This window comes from Narcine bancroftii, chromosome 11 (assembly GCF_036971445.1).
Source record: "Narcine bancroftii isolate sNarBan1 chromosome 11, sNarBan1.hap1, whole genome shotgun sequence".
Classification (NCBI taxonomy): domain Eukaryota; kingdom Metazoa; phylum Chordata; class Chondrichthyes; order Torpediniformes; family Narcinidae; genus Narcine; species Narcine bancroftii.
Window position 1 is genome coordinate 28,472,892 of NC_091479.1, and position 25,143 is coordinate 28,498,034.

The 25,143-nt window shown below is 47.5% G+C and overlaps 1 long non-coding RNA gene across 2 annotated transcripts; it reads right to left on the reverse strand.

The window, feature by feature from the left end:
* Positions 1-15,548: 15,548 nt before the first annotated feature.
* Positions 15,549-21,525, reverse strand: LOC138746345 (uncharacterized). 2 transcript variants are annotated; one of them, XR_011346883.1, is made up of 4 exons: positions 21,397-21,525; positions 20,087-20,276; positions 19,331-19,396; positions 15,549-15,991 (listed from the first exon to the last, which is right to left on the reverse strand). It is a non-coding gene; the product is annotated as an uncharacterized lncRNA (long non-coding RNA). The 2 variants fall into 2 exon arrangements; XR_011346882.1 differs by having other exon boundaries at positions 19,331-20,276.
* Between the last annotated feature and the right edge of the window lie 3,618 nt (positions 21,526-25,143).

Consider the following 25,143-nt stretch of genomic DNA (forward strand, 5'->3'; position numbering starts at 1 on the left):
AGGATAGCTTAGTATTTATGCATTGTGTTCAGGATTGCTTTCTGCAGCAATATGTTGAGACGCCAATTAGAGTGGGAGCAGTGTTCGATCTGTTGTTTAGGAATGCAATGAGGCAGGTGACAGAGGTGAGCGTTAGGGAGAACTGCGGATCCAGTGATCATGGGTCCATTAGCTTTAGCTTAATGATGGAAAGTTCCGAGGTTGAAGGTCTTCGAGTGGGGGAAGGCCAGATTTGGAGAAATGAGAAGGGATTTGCAGAGAGTTGTGTGGGCTGAACTTTTTCCTGGAAAGGATGTAGAGAAAATTTGGGGGACATTTAGTGGTGAGATTTTGAGAGTACAGGATCTTTATGTTCCAATCAGGCCAAAGGGAAAGACTAAAGGTTCGAGGGAGCCGTAGTTTTCTGGTGAAATTAAGAAGTTTGTACGGGACAAGAGGGAGATCTACACCAAATATAAAGAAACAAGGGATTGAGGAGATAGATAAAAAGGGATGAAGTGTCCATAGCTAAATAAGGCGAAGGTGAATCCTCAGGGTTTGTTCAGAAATGTGAACAGTAAAAGGAGGGTTAAACACAGAATAGGTCGACTGGATGATGGGACCGGTGAACTATGTCAGGAACCGTATGAGATGGAGAAATATTGAACAAATTTTTCTCATCTGTATTCACGAGGGATGCAGACATTGGACTATACAAGATAAGAGAGGTAAATAGTTTAGTTATGGAAAGGATAGGGATTAGTAAAGCGAGCGTTTTGGAGCTTCTGGGGTCAATTAAGGTGGATAAGTCTCCTGGTGCTGATGGGATTTTTCGCCGGAATTTAAGGGAGGTCAGGGAACAAATATTGGGGGCACTGACAGCGATTTTTCAAAGATCACTGGAGGAGGGTGTGGTGACGCGGGATTGGAGGGTTGCAAATGTAGTTCTGTTGTTCAAAAAAGGGAGTAGGTGTAGGCCAAGTAATTATTGGCCAGTAAGTTTGACTTCGGCGGTGGGGATGGTTATGGAGGGTATTCTTTGAGATAGTATGTACAAATATCTGGATAGACAGGGATTGATTGGGGGCACCCAGCATGGCTTAGTGAAGGGAAAGTCATGTTTGATGTTTGATAGTGAGATGGGTTCAGAGGTGGCTGGGAGAAAGACAGCAGAGAGTTATGGTGGACAACTGTCTATTAGGATGGAAGCCTGTGACGAGCGGTGTGCCTCAGGGATTGGTGTTGCATCCCCTGTTGTTTATCATTTATATTCAGGATTTGGTTGAGGGGGTGGTTAACTGGGAAAGCAAATATGCAGACGATACAAAAATAGGGGGAGTGGTGGATGGTGAGGAAGGTTTTCTTGGATTACAGGATTTGGTTTGTTTGGAAAAGTGGACTGATGGAATTTAATGTTGACAAGTGTGAGGTGCTGCATTCCGGAAAAAATAATCAAAATAGGACCTATGCAGTTCAGGGCTGGGCGTCGAGAAATGCAGAGGAACAGAAGGATCTTGGAGTTATGGTACAGGGTTCACTGAAGGTGGATTCCCATGTAGACAGGGTAATTAAGAAGGCATATGGTCTGCTGGACTTCATAAATCATAGCATAGAGTGTAGGAGCTGGTTGGTGATGCTGCAGCTGTTTCAGGTATTGGTGAGGCCAGGTTTGGAGTACTCTGCTCAGTTCTGGTCTCCATACTATAGGAAGGATATATATAAGGTGAAGAGGGTGCAGGGAAGATTTACAAAGATGTTGCCTGGCTTACAGCATCTGGATTACAGGGAGAAATTAAGGAGACTGGACTTTATTCATTGGAATGCAGATGACTGAGAGGGGACTTGAAGGAAGTATTTAAAATTATGAAAGGAATAGATAGACTAGACATAAACAGACTCATTCCCCTGAGGGCAGGGAAGGTTGGAACGAGAGGCCATAAGTTAAGGGTAAGAGGGCAAAACTTTAGGAGAAATATCAGAAGATGCTTCTTCACTCAGAGTCGTGGCAGAATGGAATGTTCTTCTGAATGAGATAGTTGCAGCAGGGTTCCTTCTGTCATTTAAGAGAAGGTTGGATGTGTACATGGAGGTGAGGGGGATGGAGGAATATTGGCGGAGAGTGGGAGGATAGAGCTAGTGGATTTGTTCTAGTGATCCGGTGCAAACTCGAAAGGCTAACATGGCCTGTTTCCGCTCTGTAAATGGTTATATGGTTACATGGTGACACAGTTTTGCATTTCAATTTCCCATCCCTCGTTACAAAACTCTCTGCTCTCCACGTTAGTGCTGCACATTGCTTCACTGCTATGTTTGATGTTTATCCAACTTCAGTTTTGTATCTGCATCTTAAATATGACTAAGCACAAATATTCTTGTGTCCTTTTGTATTTTTATCTTCATAATTTGTCCTAATAATATACTGAAATCTTTCCAAAATTCTTCCACTTTCACACAGGTCCAAACCGAATGGAAAAAAAGTCCCAATCACCTGATTACATTGAAAACATTTCTCGGAATAATTGGAGATAAGTCCATTTAATTTACATGGAGTATAGCAGAATTGATGTAGACAATTGTAGTTTTATAACTGGCATAAATCATATTTGTAACACTCTTGAAACAATCTTTACCCTATTTCTTCTTGAATTTGTATATTTCAATCTTTTTTCCAACTTTGTTTCGATTTATATAAATCCTTTTCCCCATATTATATTTGATGGCTATAAAATCTCTTTCCCACAAATTTAATATTCTATTGCCTCTGTTCATAGGAAATAACACATTTTTACACACTGGTGCTTTTCTTGAGATTCCTACGTTTTTTCCCCTAAACATACATTAATTTCTTGCCAACTTCTGATTGGAATTAACTGTCTTTTTTTCTTGTGATTTGACTCTCCATTTATTGATAAAATACTTAGCTTTCCCTCCTCCATTGTGGTCGGGTTCGTGTGGGTCCAACAGGTTAAGAACCAGACCAAAGCGGAGGTACAAAGCACACTTTTAGTTTGGGGATGGAAACAGGACAATAGGGTTGATATGTTTGGCAAACCTCTACACACAGAGTACGCAGGGAGTAAATATACACTTCTAATTAGGAGGGAGAAACCGACAGAGACTGGGGGAAATTACATGAATGTATACATTCAACATTCAGGATCAAGGTGATACTGTGAGCTCCCACCCCTTGACCAGTATGGACATGGGTCTTCCTTGCTGACCTCGAGACTCTCCCCAACCCAGTGTGGAAGATGCTCCTTACTAGCCACGATGAGTCGAAAGAGGCAGAACGAAGGGGGACATGGTCCTTTATAGTTCTGGGGGCCATGCTGGGAGGGCCTATCACTCGGGGAAGCTGAGCCCCATTGACTGCTGTGGCCAATGTTCGAAGCTAAGTGCAGGGGCTCAGCAGGGATCAGTCGAGGTGATTCACCTGGGCCAATTGGGTGAAGGTAAGGGCTGAGTCTGGCCGGGCTGCCTGGACTGCAGCTCCTGGGGATTTAGGTGGGCCAGTCGCAAGGTTCACCTTGATGGCTTGGAGTGAGTCTTTGACCTTGATTGGCAGGTAGTATGTCCACCGAACAGGAGCACAGCAGCGCCACCAGGTGATGGACACTGCCTCTCCAAGACAATCCACCCCTTCGGAAGACATGCTGCTTGCCAATAAAGTGCGACAGGTAATAAGAAGGTCTAACGGGGTTGAATTTTGGCCACTGAGTCCCTAATGTGGTCAGTCAGGTGGGTGATGTTAGAGGATTCCTTGGGAATGTAGCTGCAGCCCTCCTGGCCAATGACAGCACAGCCACCAGCAGGTAGTCCAGGGCCATCCAATTTGGCATTGCCACTATACGCCTCTCCTTCAGCTTCACAACTTTCCAGGTCAGGATGTCCTTTGTATGGTGCAGGGACACTGCCGTCTCGTAGGGTGGTCATCTTCGTTGGAGAGCCTTATCTGGGGAAGGCGTTCATCCAGAACCATTCACTTGCAGTAAAGACCCTCTTGTTGCGGTGGTCACCAAAGGCTGTGTGCTCCCCTAGGTCAGCAAGTGAGTGGATGTAGGGCACCTCGAATGTGGGGAAAAGGCAGCCCTACCAGGTGGCAGGAAGCCAGGGGTAGGCAGTGATCTCCAACCCAGTGGGTGCCATTCAAAGTCCAGTGGCCCCCCCAGCTTGCTGACACCAATTGAGGTGGTGAGTGCGGTGCCCGGGTACCCTCTGTGCTGGCTGTCACTGTTGCCGACTGGGAGGGGGGAGTTGTGTCTGTGGGGGAGTCTGCACCAACACTTCTTTGGTCTATGATGAGTTGTGGGATGATGCGAAGTGTCGGGACTTGAGTGGTGGTCCAATTTTAGGCAGAGAAATACCAGTTCCTGAAGCATCCACACCATCGGGAGTCAGTGGAAGGGATAGTGTTGAGTAGAGATACCAGGAGTGGTGGGCTGCCATTAGGCCCACCCCATACAGTTAACCCAAACCCACTGGAGCAAAGAGTCTCAGTAGGCAGTTCATCTGAGAGTCGTCCAGTTGGATGGGGGTGAGTGGTAATGCTTGATTGGTGTGTGCTGGAGTTTGGACACAGATCCAGCAGTCCGATCTATTCGTGGTGGTGGCAAAATCATAGGTAATGCAGAGGAACGTGATCACCGATCTGACATTGCAAATGGTTGCCGCTAGCAGCAAGGGTAGAAGCAGGGCTTGCATGTTCCTGTGGGGTGGAAAAAAAAACTCATTGTCCCTTTGTGAGATGGTGGGTGTGGAGACAGGAGAGTTTGGTTTGGCCCAGAATTGCGAACCACCGGATATCTCCTGGACTGAATGCGACAATCTCCCCCTTTTGGGCTGGACTTTGTGGCTGTTGTACCCATACTCTCCCCAAGTCCTGTCTCGGAGGTTTTGGGGAGGCTCTCAATCCGGGGATGGGGAGTGTTAGAAATGGTGAGATATGTGGGTGTCTCCTTGGCCGGTGAGGCGCGAGTTAAAGTGATCCACAGCCTGTTGCAGCACGGTCAGCACCCCCCCCCCACCCCACCTTGATGTCAGTTTGTGGATGCTCTCCGTGAACTGGCCATTCATCCTTTCAAATGACCCTGATGCCTGGGGGTGATAGGGGATGTGGAGCAGCCAGGAGATCCCTGCCTCAGCAGTCCAGTCTTGGGCTTTAGACTCTGGAAAGTGTGAGCCCTGATTGGATCGCACCTCCCAGGGGATTCTATAAATGGAGGAGAGGGGCTGTAATCCAATAATGGTGTTATTCTGGTCGGATTTCTCACAGGACACTGCCACCAGTGCACCAGAATATGTATTCACCATGGTCAGGATATACTAATTTTTTAAATCTTGGCATGGGAGCGATCTGATATCGTCAATCAGCCATACATGACCTGCTCCCCTGCCACAGCTAATGTGTCCCGGAGGCACCATTGGTCATTCCCTTGACTTTACCTGCAACAGATGGGGCAGTCGAGCACGTCAGTTTTGGACTGATCCAGGGTGAGGGCGACCCTGAACTGTTCTGCCCATTGTCATGTGCTGTCAGCCCCTAGGTGGCTACTTTTGCGGTGAGCCCAGGTGGCCAGAGCCCCATTGTCAGTGTCTGGTGGGGAGGTGGAGGCAGTGCATCTTTGGGCAACTTGATCCACGGCCGCGTTGTCCGCTGCCTCCTCTGTGGTGTTGCGGGTGTGGGTGTCTACGTGGTGAACTGTGATCTCCTTGTGGGGGCTTGGTCCCAGAGCAACTGCCCATGGTGCTGTCCCCAAAGGGGGCATCCGTGGATTTCTCACCCTGTCTCATGCCATTGGGCCATACAGACCACCATGGCATTGGCCACTGCCCATGAATCGGGGTGGATGTTAATGGGCCCAGTGGTGTCCTGAAGTGTGAATGCCACCCCTGCCAGCTCAGCAAGCTGGCTGGAGCCCCCCTCTCCCTCTTTGGTGATGACTTTCCCCATGGTAGAGTGGAGAGCCACTGCCTTCCGGTATTGATTACCCCCTTTCCAGCGGCTCGAGCTGCCTGTGACCCAGGCTTGTGTCAATTGTTGGGGGTCGAGGGAATCAAAGGGGCATGGGGAGGGTGGGATTTCAGCTAGTTCTGGAGCCGGCTCCTGGGTTTGTTGGAAGGACATGACCTGTTCATGGAGGTGGCTGACCCCTTCTGGGCTGGGCTCAGTGCATTCCACAATGTGGGTGAGGGTCAGGGCTGAGTCTGGCCAGGCTGCCTGTTCTGCAGCTCCTGGTGATTTAGGTGGGCCAAACGCAAGGGTCAACTTGATGGTTTGGGGTGACCTGGATTGGCAGGTAGTGAGTGGGTCCTCCTAACATGAGTGTTGGAGGCTACTTCTTCATTACACACACACACACACACACGTGAATGCATAAACGTGCACATATAAACACTCACAGAATCACACAGATGTACACACGCATACACACTCACCCACTCCTGCACACAAGCATGCAGAATTATGCACCCACATACACGCATTCATGTGCACACACAAATGAATAGATGCACACACACGCGTGCAGACACACAAACACACACACACACAGACAAACACACACAAGTACACATGCACACTCATATGCATGTCCGCCTGCCATCTCATGAACTCATGCACAGACACGTACGCATGCACATGCGTACACATGGTGTGACACATGGTCTCACAGACTCACACACAATTGCATAAATCAAGATGAAAGTGGGAAAATGTTTTGGGCAGAAAAATAGATCAAAATGATTGGAAAATGCTACGTAAAGATAATCCCACAACTGTGGAGATCAGGCCGCACAACGCGTGGTAATAAACTTTTGAGATTTCACCAAAGACTTGCCAATTTCTACGAGTTGCATCACCTTCTGGTACGGAGCTGCCAATATACAGGACAGGAAAATGGGACGGAGAGTGGTGAACTCAGCCAGCGCCACCATGGGCATTAGTCCCCACTCCATCGAGGACATCTACAAGAGGCGGTGTCTCAGGAAACCAGCCTCGATCTTCAAGGACCCCCACCACCCGGGCCGTGCCATCTTCTCACTGCTACCATCGGGACAGAGGTACAGAAGCCTGATGAACACCCAACAGCACCAGGAAAGCTTCTTCCCTTTTGCCTACAGGAGCCTGATACCTGTTTCATGAACACTGTTCTTGAAGCTTGGGGTGGGGGTGGGGGTGTCAGGCAGAAGGTTTGTGCAATATGACCATCTACAAGGCATGGCCTTGTGTCCCTCGCTCTGCCAGTGCTGTCAGGCATGGGGTGGCCGTGGTTGGAGCATGCTGGGAGCAGCACCGTGCATGCTGGGAGCAGTGCCAGGCATTCTAAGGGCAACAAAGTGCCGACTGTGATGGCTATTTTTGTGAGAACAGCCTTCTACTCAAAACAGAGATGCTGAATGAGGGAGAGCTGACTGTTGAAGAGGTGTGTCAGTTGTCACCTCAGTGGCTGGCATATTCAAAGTGTTTTATTCTGTGAAACAAGGCAATAAACTGATAACATCTATGAAGAAGGCGACAGTATTGCGAGCCTGCATGATTTCAAAGCCTTTGGTTCCTGCTGGCTGCCTTGCCAACTCCTAATACATATTTTTACAGGATGCAACTTCATCCACTTCTGAATGGTTCCCTCAATTCCAGATCTCTCAAGGTTGCCCTTGCAGGTTGATAGGATTGTTCAGAAGGCTTAAGGTATTCTGGCCTTCATTAGTTGGGGATTGAGCTCAAGAGCTGAGAGGTCATGTTACAGCTCGAGAAAACTCTGGTTAGACCACAAATAGAATATTGTGTTCAGTTCTGGTTTCCTCATTACTGGAAGTTTTGGAGAGGGTAAATGTAAATGTTTCACTATCATCATGTAACACTACATTTCGAATGTAACATACATGAAATTCTTTAACTTTTTTCTACCAGAAGGCGGACAGAGTGTTGCCCCTTTGTACAGAGCCCCTCAGAATCCTACAGCACCGGGTGTCCCTAGGCGGTCTCCCCTCCAAGTCCTGACCAGTCCTGAGCCTGCTTTGCTTCCAAGATCAGGCAATCTGAGGCGTATTCAGGCTATGAGGGTGCAGAAAAGATTTATGAGGAGGTTGTCTGAATTGAAAAATGAGGCAAGCTTAACAGAGCTAGAGCTTTTCTCTTTGGAGTGAAGAAGGAAAGGAGGTGACAATAGAGACTTAGAAGATTATGAGGGTATTGGTAGGACGGACAGGCGGCAACATTTTCCTGCGGTGAGAGGAGCAAATACCAGAAGACAGAGAGGTGTTAATGAGTCTCTTTCTCAGAAAGGATGTGATGTTGTTGGAGATGGTGCAGAGTTGATTTACTAGGATGATTCCTGGAATGCAGGGGCTGGCATATGGGGAACATTTGGCACCTCATGCGTTGTATTCATTGGGGTATAGGAGAATCTCAAAGAGATATTTTGAATTTTAAATGATTTTGACAGAGTGAATGCGGATTAGATGTTTCCCTTGATAGGTGAATCGAGGACAAAGGTCATAGTCTTAAAATTAGAAATTATTCAATCAGAGAGGAGGAAGAACTTCTTTAGTCAGAGGGTCGTGGATCTGTGGAGGCCAGATCACGAGGAGAATTTAAATAGGAAATAGATAAGTATCTCGTTAGTAAGGGTATCAAGGGACCTGGGGAAAAGGCTGGAAATTTGAACAAGGTGTGAGCATTGTTCAGCTGAGTGTAGAGTCATGGAACAGACTCGATGAGCCTAGTGACCTGCTTCTGTCCCGTTACCTTGTGATCAGATTTCCGAATGTTCAATGAACCATAGACACGACCTCGTATTCTCTTCTTTTGAAAATGTAATTTATAGCAATATTTGCACCTGTGATACTGCTGCGGAACCACAAATTCCGTGAAATGTTCATGACAATAAATTTGGATCCGAATTCTGCATTGTTCCAAAACAAAGTCTAATTAATAGAGTAGAGATATATGCTCCATTTGTGTCTCCTGACCTAGTGTTAATGTGAGGGGTGGTGGGGGGGATATCAGTCACTTTGGACTAATTTAGGAAGATTTATTTTCGAGATTTGCAGTATATGGATGATTACTAAGTTACAAGTGATGAAGCTCCTCCTGTCGGGGAAGAGATACAGAAGGATTTCAGCCAGATCCCACCGGCTGAGGAGCTGCTTCTTCCCACAGGCAGTGAGAAGAGCTGCTGAACAACGGATGAATTGCTGAATCAACTTCTCATGACTCGATGATTTGTGAAGAATATTTATTTTTAATAAATGTATTTCAGACATGCATTGAGGTCTAACAGGTTTACATCGAATGTAGAAAAAGAGACGTCTCACAGAATTGTTTTCCAGCATTTTGGTACGTAGGTTCTGTGTCGATGTGTCGTTGTTCTGTATGTGTCTTGTGTCTGATGTGTGTTTGCATGTTTTTGCATCAAGAACCAGAGGACACTGTTTCATCAGGTTTTACTTGTGCAATCGGATGATAAATAAACTAATTTTCTTCGCTGAGTGTTGTGAATTCATATTGAAGGGCAGTGGATATCCTTTCCTGAGGATATTTCACCTGGTCGATGTGTCGTTTTGTATGTGTAATTTATTATCTTTGACTTTGGAAGAAATTTGACCTATTTCCCCAGACAGAGCCGGAGTTGGTGCTGGAATCTTCTCAAGAACAGAACTTATTAAAGTTGATTTCGGACTCCTTTTCGAAAGATGGCGACGAATGTTGATTTGAAATATTTGAAATATTTTCTGAAGATAAACATATATATGGAACTCCTTGACCTGCAATAAGGTTTATTAGTGATTTTTTTTTGGATGGAATATTGGAAGAGTGAATTTATTATCTGTGAGTATGCATACATTGCAAACAGATTTTAATAGTTTTGAAAAGGTTTTTTTTTAAACTAAACAACAAGATCAGTTTAATATTGAGAAAATAGGAAAAAACAGAAACTTTATTATTAAATTTGGAAATTCAGTAGAAAGAAACTATGAACAAGATTGATGATTTATAAAATTAAAGTCGAAGGAGCAATGTCCAAGAAGAGTTAAAAATTTTGAATAAGTTTTTCTTGAAAATAAACAATAATTTCAACTTAACATTGAGAAGATTGACAAAGTGGAAAATTTGGTATTAAATTGGGAAACTCAGAAGAAAGAACTTATGAATAACATTGATGCTTTAGAAGATCAAGACCGAAGGAATTATGTTCAAGAAAATTTTAAAAGATTTGAAAAAAACTTTTTTTGAAAGTAAGCTACAAATTCAACTTGAGACTGAGAAGAATGGAAGATTCGGTGTTGAACTGGGATGTTCAGAGGTGTTTTAATTCAGTGGATGAAATTCAGGAAGACTTGAAAAAAAAAATTTAAAAAAAACTTTTATTGATTGTAAACAATGTTAAACTCAGTGTTGGGAGGGTGGAAAGGGTGCAAAATTTAATATCAAGTTTGGATTTTCAAAAAAAAGAGTTTATGAATAAGATTGGTTAAATTGATGGACCGGGGTTTTATGGATATAAGAAATGATGATTTTTCGGTTTATACGTGTATTTTGTCTGCCTGGGGGGGTGGGGGGGAGGGAGTGGTACTTCAGCTCCTGAAAGTCATAGGCCACTTGTGGTTTATACCACACCCATTTGGGTTTTTGGGAATTAACCACCACAAGGTGGTTTCCTAAGGGGTTAGGGGAGGTGGGGGGGATGAAAATTTGAAAATTATTTAGAATCTATTATGTAATATTATACTAAGTCAATTTGAAATGAACGTATGGAGATACTATAAATAAATTTCAAAAAAAAAAGAACATTTCCCGGAAGGTCTTGCGTAGAAGATCTATTTCAGGTCAAAGTCCAAGACCTGTTTTGGTTCGTTGCTTGAATTATTATGACAGAGAAATAATTTTACGAGTGGCTATTAGAAATGCACAACAGAGAAAATCACCCTTGATGATTCAAAATAATCGAGTTTTCTTCAATGCGGATTTGAGTCAAGAAGTTATGTTCCAACGACGGGAATTCAATTCTGCTAAAGAGTTGTTGTGGAAGAAAGGTTATAAGGCAACCTTTAGATATCCAGCTGTTTTGAAGGTTTTTCAAGATGGTTGCCAACCAAAATTCTTTGATTCTCCAAAGGAAGCTATAGCATTTGCTCAAGAGCTGCCAATTACTCGGTTTCAACAGAGACGTAGTCCGCCGCGATCTCTAAGGAGACAAGAGATGGAAGAAAAGAGCCGTGCTCCAAGAAGGAATGGTTGTAATGGTGACTCGGCAGTTGGAGCTGATTAAAAGAAGAGTTGTCCTTTTTATTTCTAATTTTTTTTAAATAAAAGGGATATTAAAAGATGATGATGTAGTTTAAGATGAAGTGAGAGTTGGGGGAGAGAACTGGATAGGTACTATTTCCTGAAAGTCATCTGCTTCGTGTGAGTTATCTCACACCCATTTTTTTCTGGGAGTTACCGCATTGCGCGGTTTAGATGTGAGGGGGTATTTTTAACCTCCTACCCATTTTTTTTTCCTTTTTTTGTATTATTAGATTAAAGAGTTAAGGGTTTTTTTTTGTGTTTATAAAAAAAAGCATAAGAAAGTATTTGATTGATTAAAAAACTAAAAATTCATGTGGTTTTTTTTGTAAAGTTTATTCAGTAGATAAGGAATATTTGAAATTTAAATGTGAATGGGATGGATAAGTTTTTTTTAATATTTTTTCTTTAACTTTAAGGTGAAAGGAGTGGTAATTCTGGTGTATATTATTTTGCTATTTTAGCAATAGAACGAAGGGAATAATGGTGAAAGTTATAAATTGAATTGTACAATTCTTAATGAGGCTTGAATTTTGTTTGTGGTTTATGCTCCATTTGTTGAAGATATAGATTTCATTGTAGATGTGTTTTTATTATTTGGATATCTGAATTTTAACGTAATGATTGGGGATATTTAAATGTGGTATTGGAGCTTTTATTGGGTAATTATTCAAGGTTAAAAGGGAAAAATGGTGGAAGAGTACCAAATTTGAATTGTACAATGTTTAATGAGTTTGGAATTTTGTTTTAAGATGGTGGTTTATGTGACTAATATGATGATAGATGTGAAGTTAGTTGATATTTGGTGAAGGTTTATCTCTATAAGGAAAGTTTTTTTTTCATCTTTTTTTTCTCATGCTACAATTTTTTTTAAAGAATTGATTATTGTTTAAGAATTTTTGATAGATAATGTTACTAATTTTACTAATTTTTTATATTAAGTTTGAGTTAATTATAGGTTTCATCTTAACTCTGTTAAATATATGCATTTAAGTTTGATTTAAATATGTTTTTTTAAGTCTGATATCTTAGTATTAATTACTTTTCTTTTTGTTAGTATTTTAATCGGTTATGTTTTTGTTTTTTTTTTGTAAGTGGGTTTTTTTCTCACATATATCATTAACTTTATTAATTCTTCACCCTTTGTTTTGGGGGGGAAGGGGGGGTTGGACTAATTTGAGTTGGGTTATTAATGTGTAATAATTATTGGGGAGGATATAGTTTATTTAGATTACTGATACTGTATTGTAATTTTATTATTTTGTTCTTAATTTTTTTAAATATAATTCTATATGTTATTCATGTTATAAAATCTTAAATAAAGTTTTAAAACAAAAAAATGATGTCAGCCACTACCGGTATGAATCGTTGATAAAAATTAACCGTACCAGTGAATTCTTGCAGCCCCTTCATTATGTGGGGTTTGAGGAAGCACTTAACAAACTCTACCTTTTCAAGCAGGGTTTAGTTCCGTGCCTATTGATTTGACCCCCAAGGAAGTCGAACGTTTCCAACCTGAACTAGCACTTAGCAAGGTTTATATAGTAAGTCCAAATTCCCGCAGCCAGGCGCACAGTCACATTAGATGGTCTCTGTTTAGCTTCATTGCCACCACTTTGACATCTTGTGGTTACTGCCACCCTCTGCTGTTGGAGAATATCCTCCTTGGTCTCAGCCCCTCAATGTAACTAAGAACCCCTAAAATGCCCCTAATGTTTTGGCCTTCATCACTACTCCTGGCAAGGCATTCTTGACACCCACAACTCTGGGTAAAAGAAAATACCCCTGATATCTCCCCTAAATCTTCCTCCCTTTGCTTTGGACAGATGTCTTCTAGTGTTTGCTACTTCCATCTGGGTTTCAGGCAAACTGAAGGGCATCTTTCACCGAGTTTCTGGTTTTCCAGCAGTTCTGGATGTCTGTCTCTGGATGCTCTGCTCCGTGGACCACCCCGCAGTATCCCATCTAGTCCTAGAGTCTCTGTGTCAGACATTCTCTGCTGACCACTGCCTGATGTCTTTGTGGTCAAATGTGTTTGTCTATGAAACCGTTCCCAGGAAGGTGAAGGGGCAAAGTCCTGCTGACTGGAACATTGTGCAGCACCAGGGCCAGGCCAATCTTTCGCAACACCTGAGCCAGGTAGAACCTCAGCACATAGCAGCATTTGGTGCCCTTGCACTTTGGTTGCAAGCACAGCCACACACAATGATGGCCATGCTGGTTACACCCTTGTCCCCATTGATTGAGTCCTTCTCCAGACTCTATCCATTTTGGACCCCCACATGAATAGGAAATTTGTTTTGGGAATTGACAGTGTGGTGGTGTGGGGATGGGCCAAACCTGGCCCACATGCAGCAGGACCGAAAGTTCCTTGCACATTGCACCTGATAATCAGGTTTTACCCGAATGACAGAGATGGGCATCTCTGTGGTTCTCCCTGTCTCCTGGACCTGGGGGTCTTTGTACTGCTCCCCATCTCCTTAAGTTGGTGCTTTGTTCTCCACCACCCCCACAAGAAATCCAAGACCCCTGGATGGAGGGCAGAGGCGCAGAGAGATCAGTGAGAACACAGGTAGTTTCAACAGGGTGGGGTCCATCCAGGCGCCTGATAACAGGAGGAACCAAGTGGGAAGGAGGATGCACGGCATTCGATAGCAGGACATTGCGAGAGAGTGGATTCCTCGAACTCTTGAGGGCAGAAGGTGCTGGTCGATCCATCGGTTTAGGTGGGGCAGGGTATAGACATGGCAGCTGACTGGAATTGTCAGCGGGTTACTGAGACCTGGGAAAGGAGGGGAAGGAGGGTGCAGTAGTGTTCTGAGAGTGCTGAGGGAGAGGCAACATGGGTGCCACCTCAAGGCAATGGTCCCCTGATTGTTTGCAGGGATGGGCTCTGTAAATAGACTCATAGATATCCAGCTCAGAGCATCTTTGTCCCCCTGCCATCAGGAAGGAGATATGGAGGAATAAAAGCAGAGCAGCCAGGGAGGGAAATAGCTTCTTCCCACAGGCCATGCGATTGACAAGGCAACATGAGCTGGATGGCAGCAAAGAATGAAAAGGGTGAGAGGAATATGGACTGATTACAACAGCTCAGGTAGCAGGAGAGAGGGGCTGAAGGGCCTGTTTCTGTTTTGTCTATCTGGACCAGCCTTTTGAGTTCAAGCTTTAAAAAACCCAATCATTTATAAATTTAATATCAACGGAACAGAATGAATCAAGAGACAAGATGTCTGTCCAGCAGCAAGCGTCGAAGGCACTTCCTGAAACGGAGGCTCTGAAACCACAGGGAGGTTCTGGACGGAAAGAGGCCCAGCTTCTTCTGGAAGGAGGAGAGGAGAGGCAGGGGAAATGCGGGGGTTGGGAAGGGGAGGGGAGGCGCTAGGGATGCCGTCCACCGTTCACCTCCCCTTTCCTCTACCCCGTTCCCCTCCCCTTACCTCTGCCCGTTCCCCTCCCACATCCCCTCCCCCCTTCCCTTCCCCAGTTCCCGTCCCCCTCTCGCCTCCCCATTCCCCTCCCCCTTCCCTTCCTCCTACTCCTAACCCTAACCCCTAACAAAATCCTAAAACTAACCATAACACTACCGATACCCACTACCACCACTCCACGGCCCCTAACTCTACCCCCACCCCGTCCACTAACCCTAACTTTATCCCTACGCCTATGCCGCCCCCTAACCCCAACCCTAATGCTACCCACCATCCCCTAACCCCAAACCTCACTCCTCCTCTACCCCCCTGCTCCTACCCCCTTCCCCTATACCTAACACAAGCCCACTTCCCCGAACTATAAACCTAACTATAAACCAAGATATAGCCCTACCCCATGTCTCCTAACACTAAACCTAATGCTACCTCTACAATGCTCCTAACCCTAACCCTAACTCTACCCAACTTCCCCAACCCAAAACTAAACCCTACCCCTATCCCTTACAACCTACCCCCTTCCCCTAACCCTACCTTCCACCCCTTCCCCATACCCGCACCCCCTACAATTACCCCCTTCCCCTAACCCTACCTCCTACCCCTTCCCCATACCCACACCCCCTACAACTACCCCCTACCCTATCCCTTACAACCTACCCCCTTCCCCTAACCCTACCTCCTACCCCTTCCCCATATCTGCACCCCCTACCACTACCCCTACCCTATCCCTTACAACCTACCCACTTCCCCTAACCCTACCTCCTACCCCTTCCCCATCCCCGCAACCCCTACCACTACCCCCTACCCTACCCCTTGCCACAACCCCTACCCTTATCCCCTACCACTACCCCCTTTCTCCTACCCCCTTCCCCTCCCCCTCCTTCCCCTAGGTTAGGGGTAGGAAGGGGAAAGGGAAGGGGGAGGGGAAGGGGAGGAGGAGAAGGGGAGGGGAAGGGGGAGGGTTAGGGGAGGGGAAGGGGGAGGGGAAGGGGAGGGGGTAAGGGGAAGGGAAGGGGAGAGGGGAAGGGGAGGTGAAGGGTGGAGGGCTGGGGTTAGGGCATAGGTGTGAGGGCAGGAGAAGGGGAAGGTGAGCGGGAGGGGGTTGGGATGGAGGAGGGGTAGAGGAGAAGAGGGGAAGTGGGTGAAGGGACATGGAAGAGGCAGGGAATGGGGTTGGCAGGTCCAGAGGGAGAAGAAGGGGAGGGATTCAGGCCATCATAATGTTGTCCGTCCTCTGTTCAGCTGGGATGCGAGGTTCTTCTGGAGTCGTGTCTTGTCTCTGAGATCGGTCCTTCTGCTGGGAAGAGAAATACGAGTGATAGAGATACTGTCTCTGAGGCCTGATCACAATGACTTTGGAGGGTCCCAACTCTTCCCCCATCATCCCCCCTTCCCCTGAACACTGGAGCCTTTCCCCTTCCTCTGCTTTACCTGAGGAAGTGTGTTTTGGTGAAAACCACGATCTCTCTCTGCAGAGCTCAGAGCAATGTGTCTCCATCAGGCAACACCCTGGTTCTCCACGATATGGCAGCAAGATGCTAGACAAATCATGGATGGATCGGTCGAGACCGTTCAGCTGATCCATCTGAACCTACCCCACAACAATGTTACCCTCCGCTCCCTCACACCAGTACCCTCCATTTTTCTTTAATTCCTGTCCATATTAAAATCCTTTTCATGCCTTTTTTGGACCAGCCTCCGCTACTACCCCGGCAATGCATTCCAGCCACCCACTACATTCTGTGTGAATAAAATGTACCCCTCACGTCTTGCCTAAAGTTCCCTCAGCTCACCTTATTTAGACGTCCTCTGGTATTCTCGCCCTAGGAATGCACACAATATTCCAAGTGTGGTCTGACTAGAATTTTATACATCTGCAATGTTACCTCTCAGTTCTTGAACTCAATACCCTGACTCCTGAAGGCCAGCACACAATACACCATTTTAAACTCCCTCTCAATTTGGACAGCAACCTTGAGTGATTTATGGAGCAGGATCTAAATATTTCTCTGTCCTGCACACATTTCATAATCCTGCCATTAACCAAGTGCTCTGCCCACACATTCTTGTAATCCGCATTCAATAAAGATATTGGTCTATATGAAGCTACTTTTAATGGGTCTCCAACCTTCTTTGGAATAACTGTTATTCGTGCCCTTGAAAATGGCTCTGGAAATAAACCTGGACCAGTTGCTTATTTAAGTACATCTGAATTACAGGATTGAACTCCATCTGTCATTTCTCTGCAAACTGGATGACCTTTGACAACCTTCTACACAGTCTACAACATCTCTATCTCTGTGTCATCCCCTGACATACCTACCCTTCAACTCCCATCATCATTCATAAAAATCACAAAGAGCAGGGGTCCCAGAGCAGATCCCTTTGGAGATCCACTAGTCATTAATCCATCTACTACTACCGTCTGTTTTCTGCAGACAAGCCAATTCTGAATCCAAACAGCCAAGGCTCCATGGATCCCATGCCTCCGGACATTCTGAATGAGGCCACTGTGGAGACCTTGTTAAGCACCTTACTAAAATCCTCGTGCAGCACATACAGTCCTTGACCTTCATCTATTTCCTTTGACACCTCCTCGAAAAACTCAATTTGACTCGTGAAGCAGGACCTGCTCCTCACAAAACTATCCATGAGTTTCCCCAGCATGTTTGGGCATTGCCCTCGGCCCCAGCATCTGCAGACTTCCTTACCAGTGCCTCCCTTAGCCCTTCCCAGAGCTTCCACATCCATTACAACATCAAGCATTGCTGCCCAGTACAGGCCCTTTGGCCCATAAAGGCTATACTGACCTTTGTCAATGTTCTCCACACCTTTACCTGTACCACACCCATAGGAACATAGGAAGTGGGAACAGGAGTAGGACAAAAATGGCCCATCGAGCCTGCTCCACCATTCAATATGATCATGGCTGATCAAATTTATGACCTAACTCCACCTACCTGCCTTCTCGCCATATCCCCAAATTCCTCTATCATGTAAAAATTCTGTTCCCTTACATCCACATGCCCATCTCAGAGACTTTTAAATGTACCTATTCTACCAGCCACTACCACTTTCTCCGGTGACACATTCAAACCACTCACAACTCTCTGCATAAAAAAAATCTCCCCTCACCTGAAGCGGGTGCCCTCTGGGATTTGCACCTGACACTTTAGGAAAATTTGCTGGCTGTTCATTCCATCTAAGCCCCCCACAATCTTATTTAGAATAAGTTATTAAGCTGTGGAGGGGAAAGTTGGGAGAGGGAGGAGGGAAGAGAGCTGGTGTGGGAGGGGTGAGAGCTGGTGCGGAGGGGACGTGTTGGGGAGAGGGATCAGGACCGCGTTGAGGTGGTGAACGGGCAGACATGGGTGGATCTACCTGCCGAAATAAAGGAGCAATAAGAAGGCCATCTCGGATCTACCAGCATCTTCTAGGGCTTGATGTCTTAATGGCAAACCCCCTGAGGATGGATGTAGGCCAGGCTCTGCTACAGCTGGTACCTGAACATCTGGCAACACAACGATATAACATGACCCACTCTGCCTCCACACTGGCCGGGTCTGGATCCTGAGGGTAAGGGGAGGTGGGTGAAGGGCCCCACCCTGCCAATCAACGTCCATCCTCATCATCCTCTCCACCCCTCTCCCCTCACTGCCCTTTCTCTCCTCACCAATACCCATTGAGACCCTCATGCACCCTTCATCGATATCCAGTCCCCAGTGAGACTCAGCCAGTGAACTCCTTCATATCCTCCAACCCCAACATCCAAGCTTGCCCCAGTGGACAACTTGACCACCCAGACCCACAACCACCTTGATGTCGATCATGGAAATGGGCTGCTTGGCCTTGTTGAAGTGCTGGGCCATGCAGTGAACCGTCTCTGGAACATAGTCCAGACCCAGATTCAAATAAATCTCCTCTTTCTCTTGGACACAATACAAACATGTCAGCTGGATTTACCCTCCAACACCCAGCGCCTCTCCCAACAGGAGTGCCAGCCCCTCCTGCTCTCTGTAGGCCTGATGCCCCCAGTGCTCAACACAACATGGCATGAATCCAAGGGCTCAGCGAGCAGAGCGTCAACAGGCCGTAGTGGACCCGTCCGCTGCCCCATCATTCAGCTTCTGGTGAGACTGCAAAAATGTGCAGCTCTGACCGCCCTCCCTCGTGAGGCAAGGATTCACCAGGAGAGAAAAACCATTGACGTTTCGAGATGAGAAATGTTTGCAGCCGGGTGTTGGCTGGGGTCGAACATGTGGAGGCTGAGTTGTTGGGAAGATTCAGAGCAGGCGTTGATTTGGAAGAGCACGAAAAGGTTCTGGGGAAGTGAGTTATGGGGGAAAATACATTCATGAAATGAATTGGGGAAACAGACTGGAGGGGCTGAGTGTCCGAATTTGGCGACCTTGTCTTGTGGTCTTGGCTGCTGCTGTCTGGAGTTGAAATGGCAAGAGGTCATGAGTTAATGGGTGAGGAGCAGGGCAGCCAGCGTCAAGGAGTCGGCACTGGTCAGAGGGGCAGGATGGAGGCAACAGAGAGGCTGCAGCAAGACAGATCGATTGAAGGAATGGGGAAGGTAGCAGCAAATGATATGCATCAGAGTGGGGGTGGGGTGGGTGCAGGTGGATCTTACCTTGACTACAGAGGAGTAGAAGTTGAGAAGAGGGACGATGATGGTGTGATCCAACTTTCGCACGATCTGCAGTTTGCGAGAGAGGAACATCAGCAAGGCTGGGCGATGGGTCGGGGCCCTGAGGGGCGACTTGTCCAAGTTGAGGGGGGAGGCGGGGAGGAGATTTGTCAAGAGGTCAGAGGTGGGGAACTCCTAGGGAGTCCAAAGTGGGGGACTCGTCGAGAGTCGGTGGGGGGGACTTTTCGTGTCGCTGGAGTGGGGACTCGTCAGGGGGTTCAATGAAGTATCATTTCAGTTTTTATGATTGTTTTCACAGCTTCTACTAAACAATGAATTTGAAGAAAATCTCTGATATTTGCCAGGTGTGTGTGTGTGTGTGTGTGTGTGTGTGTGTGTGTGTGTGTGTGTGTGTGTGTGTGTGTGTGTGTGTGTGTGTGTGTGTGTGTGTGTGTGTGTGGGGTGGGGGGTTGTGTGTGGGGATGGGGGGACTGTTGTTGGTTTGTGTGACTTTCTCTGTTTCCAAACCCCATGGCTGCCTTGGTCTCTGTCAGATGCTCCTCTTTCCACCCACCGTTCAAAAATGTGTTTGGGGTGTTGTTTGTCAATTAGGTGTAATTGTGTGAAACGGGTCATGTGTCGCAAGGGCCTGTGAACGTGCGAAACGGGTCATGTGTCGCAAGGGCCTGTGAACGTGCTGTAGGCCTAAAGTTAAATATCAGGGTGTTCCATTTCCACACAACTGCTCCTCCCCCTCACCTTGAATCTCTTGTCCTGCAAGATCTTCTTGATGGCAATCAGCTCTCCGGAGTCCACCAGCCTTGCCTGGTGCACCACACCAAAAGATCCATTGTCGATGATTTTATCATCTGTGCAGGACACCACTTTGGAGACGTTGGGTCCATGACACGGTGTGGCCACCTCTGTTGTGACCTTATTGCCATGTCCTCTGGGGCAGAAGCAGCAGCATTTACACACCCAGAGGGTACACAACAGGTCATTTATCCCAACCCAGCCTTGCTGTCCAAGTTAGTCTCTACCCCTCCCTCTAACTCCCTTCCAAGGGTCACCTAAATGTCAGAATTGATCCTCTGGTGGTTCGTTCCAGCCTCTCAGTAGAAATATTGCCACCCCAGGTCCCTCTTTGATCACTCTCCTCAGACTGAAGCCAGTTCCGCAGCCGTTCACTTTGTCTACAACCCTCCCTCCATGAGAGGATCGGGTCATCCTTGACCTTCAGCACGTCCCGGGGAGATGAACCACTCTGAACCCTACCACAGGTTTAGCAGAAGCCCTCCACATTCCCAGAAGCTCAGCAACACCGTGATCTTCCATGATGCAAGCGAGACCCCGTCGCCTGAGGGAGCAGGTGGTGCGGAGAGACCCCCACGCTTCATCGCTCAACTCTGCTGGGTCCGCCGCAGCAGAAACACTTTCTAGCACCTTGATCCAGGTCCACTGGGGGAAAGAATCCTATCCCAGTTGGGGGGGTGTGGGGGTGTATGCAAGGGTGGAAGGGATCTTGTAACCCGGGGGTGGGCGGGTTAGGAGCGGTCCTGTCTCTCAGTGGACAGATCCCATTCCAGGTGGAGGGGGAGCTCTGTCCCATATCTGTTGAAAGGTCTACCTTCCATCCCCCTCGCAACTTCTCTTCTCCCTCAGACACCTCACAATCTCCCCTTCCCCGATTCCTCTACCACAATCTCATCCCCCACCCAACACCACCCCCATGGTTTCCCCAGTGCCTTCCGTCCCCTCGCACCCCATCCTCCCAGCTCAACCCTATGTCCCCTACCTCTGATCCAATCTCCCTTGACATTAGCCTGTGGTGCAACCCCGTTCCTTCGTTCTCCCCTCCACTCCTACAGACCCTACCCCTGTATTCCCTCACATGCCATTGTTCTCCCCTCCCCAGTCCCCCCAGCTGCCTCATAAAGTGCCCTGCACTCAGGATGGGGAGAGGGGAAATTAAATGCAGCCTCCATTCTCTCTGCCCACACTGGGTGAAGGATGGTGCCAGAGGAGGCTCTGTCCCAGTCGGGGAGCCTGTAACAGGCTCTTTATCTCACCCATGGGTGCAGGGTGCTTCCAAACACAACCCTGTTGATCAGAGGGTCCCTGGGATGAGACAGCATCCTACTCCGACATGCGGGCCAGAATCCCCTTCCAGGAGATGCATCTTTCTCGTGTTGCTGTGCCATGGCACGACTCAGCTATGGCTGCCCCATGCAGTGACATCATCACCCCCTCTGTGTCATCATCTCCCCCCTCTGTGACACCTCCCCTCTCTGTGACACCACTAGTGTAATGGGCAGGGACATCCAACCATTTAAATCCTTCTCAATTTCCCCAAGCAAGGGGAGAATAATTCAGCTGGTCTAAATTACTCGTTGTTATCTATTCTAACTCCTAGATATTTGATCCCATTTTGCCGCCACATTTGTTGACTATTTTCTTCACATTGGCTCTAATCCCCCTTCCTAAGTGACATGATTTTGCACATATCCCAAAAGAACTTATACCCAGAGATCTCCCCATAGTCCTCCAGCGTGGAGCACAACTTGGGCAATGAGTGTGACGGGTCTGTCAGATATATCAGAACAACTTCTGCAAATAAATTGATTTCATGCTCTTCCTGGCCTGTTCTGAAACCTTTAATGCCTGAATCCTGGCAAATGGCCTCGGCTAATCGCTCCATGGCCAGTACAAACTCACTCACTGCGGGTGTGGTGGGGGGGGGAGTCAGACCTTGATTGGCATGCCTGTTGGCTACCTCTGTCCCTCTCATCTCGACATCAGTGGCTCAGGTTGGGGGAGTCTGTACTGCCTTCTGCAGTGCACAGCAGCGCTGCTGGGACACCTTTATCTCCTTACTTTCCTGGGCCCTCTCCAAATCTTTCCTTTCTATGATCTCACATTGGTTTCTCAGGAGAAACACTGGCAGTCAAAAGGCACCCTCTGATTCCCCTTAGATTTTGGGGACCCCGACTTCTTGAAGTGGGACAACACGTGGTGACCTATTTTCTCAAGATGTGGATCCAGGAGCTTGGACCAGTCTACCAGTTTGCCGTGGTCCGCCAGCATGCTTGCCAAGCTCCCCAATCCTGCACTCTCGTCAGTCCACCCGCAGATCTTGTTCTCCCTGCCTGCACGAAAGTTCCTGTCCTGATTCAAAAGCATCTCCACTGCAGCTGTGTTCAGACGGAACTCGAAGGACCCTGCTCACTGCACCAATTATTATGTGTGTGAAACTGATTCGAGGGGTCCCAAGGGTGGCGAATTTGAACACAGTTGTCTTTTATTGACACATGTAGTGAAGTCGCATGAGGAGTAAAAGACACACACAGACACAAACTCGCCGGATTAATCGATACACTTGCAACCACTCATGGATAGAAGACTTGACAATCAACTTGTCACATACGATGCCTTGAACAGGTCATTCATTCACTCATTGATCTTGGATGCCTGTGGGTAGTAGGGGATATGCAGGTGGCCCCAAATACTTGGCATCACCACCCATTGCTGGTGGACGTTATCCGATAGGGTATTCCACATATGGAGCACGCTTAAATGGTGCTTGGTCGGCCCGCTGGCAGGACATTCGAGTATGTGCTGTCCATCATGAGAACATATCACTTTTTATTTTGGCAGGGGAGAGGACTGATATGGTCAATTTATCAGACTTGGACAGCTCCCGAACCCCGGCGAATGTGGCCCTTGGTTTTAATTGCTGACAAATAGGGCATTTGGCCATCACAGTTCTTGCAACATCATGAGACCCCCAGATCCTCTGTCCATCAAAGTGCCCCCATATGCCCACATTTATGATGCACCAATGCTGCCAAGGCTCCGGGGTCACTCTGCTTGGGGAAAATAGTGGCAGAGCATATTTGAGCAGCTCAGTCCACAGTGGCATCGCGTCAGCTTCAGCGGTTTTCCTGGAGGTGTGTCCATCCACGTGGTGGACCCTGATTATTCTTTTGTTGTTCCACCTCTCAGAATATCTGCCAGTGCTGTTGTCCTCAGAGCAGGCAGCCATGGATCTGCCTCCCTGTCTCCTGCCGCCGACCCTTCCACACTGACGTGCTATTTGGCACAGCCCAGAAATCCTGTGGCACTAATCGGAAAAGAGGCTCCTGGGCCCGCCTGGTTGTCCCTTTTCGGATCAGTGCCACAGCTGCCAGCTTGAACAGTTGGCTCTCCCCTCCACCACACCCTCTTGTGTCAGTACTTTATCTGTGGTGGGCTGGAGCACTCCCACCTTACACCGCTGTTTTTCGCACCTCCACCAGCCGGAGCCGTCAGTAAACCAAGCTTTTTCCTGCTGTCCAGCATCGAGGGTGTTGAACGGTTTTCCCCAGGCCATGGTGCCAAGCTCTTCTCGGGGTCATTCAGGTGGGAGGCTGTCACTTTCGGACAGGACATGATCTGTTCTTGCAAGTGGCTCAGCCCTTCGGGCCCGGCCTCTCTGCGGTCTGCCATGTACCACTTCTTCGGTCTGCTGTTAGTGGCATCCGCAGATTTAACCCATCACATGTTGGGGAGGTGTGGCTGGAGTGTGACTGTCTCTGCTGCCATCTGGTTCTCTGTGGTGAGCAGGCGAGCATCTGACACTCAGATGGGGAGTCGCGGGAGGCAGCTTCCAGGAGGGAATTGAACCAGAAGCTGTGTGGGACTCGGCGACCTTGCCTCTTTTGCTTTATGCTCCACTAGGCCATTGTCTTCATGGCAGAGACAAGTCATTCAAAGGGTCTTCCAGTTTTGAGGGGTTGGGGATGATTGTGGTCAGTGGCAGTGGTGTTCAACAGCGTGTTTTGCCATTAAAGAAGCCATTTGTTGTTCAGGTCATCAATGAAGTGGAGAGTTGTTTTTTTCTGGGCAACATTGTACAGTAGATGGAGGGGCAGGGTGAGATGGGGAATATGTTGGCACCAGTAACCCAAAAGACCCACAAAACTTTGTGCCTCAACTTGTCGGTGGGCACCGCAATGAGGATTTTGCTTTGAGCAACCATTGATATTTCTCTGCTGCCTGGATGCTCAGGAAAAAGACTGTTGGACTAGGACCCTGGACCTTTTCCAGGTGGTGCCTCCCTGGTGCCAGTGTCTGGGGTGTTGCTGCTGGTGTCCAAGACATCCTAAAGTGGGCCAGAGGTTGTGGTACATGGAGATACCAATGACGTAGGGAGGAAGAGGGAAGAGTTCCTGAAAAGTGGGTCCAGGGCGTTTGGTGAGAGCTGAAAAGAAATAGCACGATGACTGTCTGGGCCATGCGACAGTGAGAGCAGGAACAGAATGAGGTGGAGGATAAAGGCGTGGCCTGAAGGTGCGGGTAAAGAGCTCCTTGAGGGCATCCTATTTGCCTTGCTCGGGAGGCTAATGTCGGAAGTCGATGAGCCTTGCTGCCATGTCCTGATGAGCAAGAACGTCATGGAGGAGTAATGGATGTCATCAGCGGTGATCTCTTGGAGGTGGAACTGGTCCTTGGCCTGTTTGAACCCCACGTGTGGCTGCGACATCCAGAACGTTGACAGCTTCAACCAAACCATCTGAAGAGCCAACTGGACCGTGATCTTCACGTCCAACTGAAGGGCTGGGTCCTGCTGAGTTCACCACTGTAGCAGGCACACTCCCGCGAAGTCTGGAAAGAATGACATGCACCCAAGAAGTGGAAGTGGAAGATAAGTTGCTTGAACAGGCAGCTCCAGCCTCGGGTTGGAAGGCGACCCTCCCGTTGTTCATTGTGCCCAACCATGTGGGTCATCCCCTGGGATGGGCATTGGCCCCAATGGGGTCTGCGCTGTCAGCGTGTTT